Source organism: Apodemus sylvaticus, chromosome 4 (genome assembly GCF_947179515.1).
Source record: "Apodemus sylvaticus chromosome 4, mApoSyl1.1, whole genome shotgun sequence".
In the NCBI taxonomy this organism is placed as follows: domain Eukaryota; kingdom Metazoa; phylum Chordata; class Mammalia; order Rodentia; family Muridae; genus Apodemus; species Apodemus sylvaticus.
This window is the reverse complement of record NC_067475.1, coordinates 44,391,502-44,397,501: the sequence shown is the minus strand read 5'-3', so window position 1 is coordinate 44,397,501 and position 6,000 is coordinate 44,391,502.

The window sequence follows — 6,000 nt, the reverse complement described above, 5'->3', positions numbered from 1 at the left end:
TTCACACAGGCTTAATACCAGGGCTGGACCAGAGGATCCCTATGTTCATGCTTGCTATGCAGCTGTATGAGCATCTTAATTTCCTTTATCCTGGACATTCACGAAAGCATTTTTGCCAGTCAGATATGTGAGAGGCATGTCAGTATATTTTTGGCATTGCTTGAGTTATTAGTCTGCTGGATTCAATTGTAGCATTTTATCAACTGCTTGTTCCCCCCACCCACCCTTTTTTTGGTTTGGTGAATTGACTATTATGCTGCTTTATCAATTTGTGTGTTACTAGAAATCTTTTCCCTTTAGGCTTTCTACACATCATGCAGTGTTTGAAGAGAGTAATAATGAATATTTATTTGCAATGAAGTTTTGATAGAAGAATATAATTATTCATGAGCACTTATGTACCTTCTATGAAGTATCTATCATCGTGTTAGGCGTGGAGAATTAAAAGATAAGGCCCCATTCAACTGAGGCTGAGGAGCTGGCTCAGTAGTGGAGCACCTGCTGTGAAAGTGGGAGGACCTATGTTGATATCTCAGAGGTGATGAAGTACAAACCTGATGCATTTTGATACCTCTAGGGCCAGAGGGAGGGAGGGATAGTCAGGGCAGGTGAATGTCCTGAGCCTATTACTTTGTCAGTGAACTACAAATTCAATGAGAAAAAATTGCAATCCAGATGGCACTTTGGAACAAACTTTTGACCATGTACATGTTGAAATAAGCAGATACATATACCACACACTTTTAGAAAAGGTAAAAATGACTCTACTAAAAACCACTGAGGACTTCAAGGGTGTTGGCCATCAGAATATTAAACCGCCCCTGAAGTCCAGCATGTATTTTTCTATTTAGAACTCTAAAAATGGTTGAACCTTGATGCTAGAAAACTAACATATCTATTGTTATAAAAACAGAAATGTAAATAAAGAATATACCTAATTTAAGAAAGAAAGAAAGAAAGAAGGAAAGAAAGAAAGAAAGAAAGAAAGAAAGAAAGAAAGAAAGAAATCATTCCAACAAATGAAGTTTCATTTCCATTCTGATTAAAAACACAAGTTTCTTTTTAAGTGGTATGCCATTTTGCAGGGTAGCCACCAACAGCACCCATTATAAACTGACTGTTTTGGTTTCTAAAGAAAATTAGAATACAATTCATGATTGGCTGAGCAGAGAATGGCTGACTCTATGTGAATAATTCATTTGCTTTATTGGACTTCACAGGTTCGCCCAAGTGAGTATGTGTATACACAAGTTGCCGTCAGAGTGTTAATCCAGGACAGCTTTGATTCTGTCATTCATTTGCTTTAAGAATGGCTTCCCATGTTCTTATTAAATGAATTTTAAATCTTTTGGCAAAGACTGCAACAGGACATAGTATGTTTATCTCTTGATAAGCACTACACTCTTCTTATCCTCCTGAATGGCTTCTGCCCTTTCTAAGTCATGTGTATCTGAGATGGAGGCAGACTTGTGCTATAAATTATCACCATTCACTTTCTAATGAGTGAACACTAGGAATATATGAATAATATGACATGCCTTTCTGGTCCAAAGATATCCTTGAAGAGGTAAAGTTTCAGATTCTCATTCCTTCAGTTGATTGAAGTGTTAGTAGCTGACAAACTCTTCCTTTCTAAAAAATTGCCTCTACCTAATGAAAGCCATAAAAGATATTTCTATATTCTTATTGCAAATTATTGTGTCCCTAATAGATGCTAGGCACAATGAGAAACCACTAGAGTCACCATGGAAGAAAAACTAAAAATCAGCTATGGAGCTACAGAGTTGTCTAAGTAGTTAAAGATGCCTGCTGCTCTTTGCAGAGGATTTAAATTGAATTTACAGAACCCACATGGCAGTTCACACCATTTACACCACCAGTTCAGGAAATACAATACCATCTTCTTGTCTTCTTGGGCATTTCACATACTTTTCTGAAGGTAAAGCACAAGTGCATAAAACCAAACATATTTATGGAGAAAAAGGTCAGTCGTAGAGTTGATGTATTGCTAATATGTTAGTGGGTTGAATGGTTGCCAAGAGTTGCTCAAAATATCTACTGCAAATAATAGTACCAGGGAGACACAGGAATACCTCATAGAAGTGGATCTGGAAGTTCAATGGAAAGGTCTTTGTGACTCTATGTGAATAATTCATTTGCTTTATTGGACTTCACAGGTTCACCCAAGTGAGTATGTGTCAAAGGAAGCAACGATGACATTATATATCAAAAATATTACTTTAATTGAATAACATGTAGTCATGTCAAGGAAGCTGAAGTTCTCTGAAAAAGAGATTTGAAGAAAGAAAAATTCATGGCAGTTTACTTGTGGGAAAGGGTCAGGAAATAATGCAGAAGAGAGAAAAGGAGAACTCAACTCCCTTGAAGTCTAATCCCTCATCTCCTAGTACTGTGGATCTAGGACAATGTACATGCTGGCCACAGATTTTGCCATTGAGCCACATAACCATCCTTTCATTGAAGGTATAACAAATATTTTGAGTTATTTGTTGAAGGACCTCTGGAGCAACCGTGTCCTAGAAAAGATGTCTTACACTGATGGAGATTCCTGTTATTTACACTGCTGCATCAAGCAGTCATTTATTATTTGATAGCACAGGGAGGGGCTTGAAACTCAGCAAGGATGGCTTTCTTTTGCAAAGGATTATTTCTGAAGAGAGATTGAGAGAGCTGTCTACTTTCAACATAGTCAGTCTTGCACAAGGTGAAAAGAAGACTGTAGATACATGAGCAAAAACCATAGCATCCATGACAGTGGCCGAAAGGAACCTGGATTCATCAGAGCATGATTTCATCTCAACCACAGATACACACACACGAAGTTCAGATTATGAAATAGTAGAGTTTGTCAAGAAGATAAACAAATTCTTCCAAATGTCAGCTGCTGGAGCTATGGAGCCTTCTGGAGATGGAGATGGAAGACTAAAAAGCCAAAGGGAAAGGGAGAGAGAGAGAGAGAAGAGAGAGAGAGAGAGAGAGAGAGAGAGAGAGAGAGAGAGAGAGAGAGAGAGAGAGACAGAGACAGAGACAGAGAGACAGAGAGAAGGCAGAGAGACAGACAGAGAGACAGAGAGATTGACAGAGAGAAACAGACACAGTTATTTTCACTCCAGGGTACTTTTTATTTTTTTCCTTTTTCAACAAGTTAGGCAAAGCTACAAAGCTTCTACTCAGACTTCATCATCTTTGCCACAGTTCGAGTATTAAGGTTATGTTGAGGAGTGTGTGTGTGTGTGTGTGTGTGTGTGTGTGTATTACATTGGCTTACACGAATAGAAACGGTATAGGACCATGGTGGCTCTCTAAACACTTTTAGATGCATGAAGCAGAATGAAAGGAAAGAGCAGCGCAGCCCTAGGTCCACACCAAAGTTCTGAAAGCCTCCTAGAGGGTGGCTGCCATGTGTGGGGCAATCTGGAGTCTGAAACTCAGCAGCAGGAAACAGTGATCTTTGTCAGAAAGAACCGAGCTTGCCCATGGCAGAACTTCTGCTTTCTTTCCTTTTATGTCCCGTCTAGACCCTCAGCCTTTGGAATGGCACTGCCCATATCCAGTGCAAGTCTTCCTACACAGGCTCACCTGGCAATGGTTTCTGGAAGCATTCTCATAGAAACGTCTGAAAGACATATCTTTACTAATTTTCTAAATGCCTCTCCACCAAGTCAATGTGACGACTAAGATCAACTCTAAAATGTATAAATGGCTTATTCATAGAACGTGAGCTCAGGAGAACTAGATTTAAAACCTAGTATCTATCACATTTCACAGAACTTTGCAATGCACCAAATGCCACTGCTTACATTTTGGATATGACTCTCACAACAAACCCATTCAGTTAGACCTTGTGCTTAGAGTCACTGAGTTGATGAATATTTTTAAACCAGTGGGTGAATGATTTTAAAGACAAGGACATCTTATTCATTGTTCACAGATATCACTAAGCCCTGTAATGCCTGAAATAGTGGTATACAATAAATAGTTGTCTAATAAGTTTCTGTAAAGTGTTCATAATTCTGTGATGTGTTCCTTTTATCGCATTATGTGATACATGCTTATATGTAGGTGGGAGAGTCGTCCTCTATCTCATAATGTTGGCTGATAAGCATCTTATGATGATTATTAGAAATGAATATTAGGAATGCTTGGACCCAACTGGCCTCAGGCATTATTCTTCTGAACAGTTTGGATATGAATACTTTGATCCTGGAAAAATCAGATGGACTGAAAGTAAGGCCATGATCAGTTGAAGTCTTTGGTTGTGTTTTTGGAAAAATAGTATTCCTAAACATGTCCAAAAATTTGTCTATTGCTAGACCACTAGGGAGAAAATAAAAGTATATGGAAATCTGAGTTTTTATTGTGTTTCTAAATCTGTGATAGCAAACAACCTTTCAGATATGAAATTAAAGATGACTCATAAGCCTTACTTCTGACTGTGGCAATAATAATATAATATTCATTCATAGGCTGTAAACTATTAAGTTGAGGGATGAACTGTCTCACCAAAGTCTACAAGAAATTAATGCAGAACACCTGATATTTGTCTCTGATTCCAGATGGAAGGGCAGCTCGACAAATGCCATCATAATTTGCAACTTTTTAAAAGCGTTGTGTCAATGCATTTGCAGGATCTTTCTACAGCTGGAATTATTTACAGATACAACTGCGTTTAATGTGGCGCTTCAATGGATTTAAAATATTATTAGATTTAATCACTGATCGCAGAGAGTATGTATGGCCTGTGAGTAATGCGATCAGATGCCTTAATTAAGTATTTTAGAGCAGGATGCTTCTGCTTGGCAGAGCTGGGCTATGCTGAAGTTATTTGGGAAATTAATATTAGCTTATTAACTCACAAAACTCTTAAATTTGACCAATAGGGTCATGCTTCAGACTTTTCCTTCCATAGAAAGTTATATAAATGATACTAGTCATAGATAGTGATTATAGGTAAATACTGTATATTTTATATAAATAACATGTATGCTAGTACCCAAAAGCAAAAATTTAAATTTTAAAAGTTAAGGCATCAATATAGAAGAGAAACTATTTAGAAATAAGAAGAAGACTGAGAGGAGGAAAGAGTTTGCTAAGAAATAGAGATAAAGGGCTATATAAGATTAAAGTGTATAATATAAATTTATGCAAAGCCCATAATGAAATCCAATACTTTGCATAATGCATGATAAATCCAGACAAAATATTGATTGCTATCTGATAATATTTTCATTGCATTGCCATCTGAGAAAACACAAAAGCCTATGTACCTGTGGGTTAGCAAACTGAGCATTGAACTTTAGAGGCTAAATTGAAGAATAAATCATAAGGAATTGTTCATTCATGAATTTACAAAATTGTAATTATTGGTCTAAAGACACATGAACTTATCCATGTACACCTGAGTGTGAAAGGTGTGTACATTATTTGTCAATACTTGAACATGTGTATATCTTTGCAAGTACATATGTTTATGTATGTTAGCTATGTATTACCACAAGGACATGGATGACCTTAGAGAGATGGTGGTAATTTGGGGTAACTTTGGGTCCTGAATGCTGCAGGAGAATTGGACCTTAGAATATACTAAGTAGAGATTAAATAGAGAAGTAGTTAATATGAGCTATTTAAACCAGAAATTCGTTGACTGACATTGTGATTCATTCTCCACAAGGAAGTGAAACTAAAGTTTCTCCCAAGAATTGCTTACTGCAGGATCTACTGTTCCTCCAGTCAGTAATTCTTGTATGGTTCAAGCCCAGATAAGGAACAACATGTTCAGCAGACATCCAAGTCAGACACTGACCCTGTTTATTTTGGAACCTGCATTTGAAACAGAAGACTTATATCAAGTAAGTCACATGCGAATGAGCAGGCAAACAAAACTTGACATGATTATTAAGAAAAACCTAGGCTGTTGTAAGCTAGAATGGAAGAGGTAGGGCAGGGCAGCTCTAGTTTCTCTCTGTGGTGGGAATGACT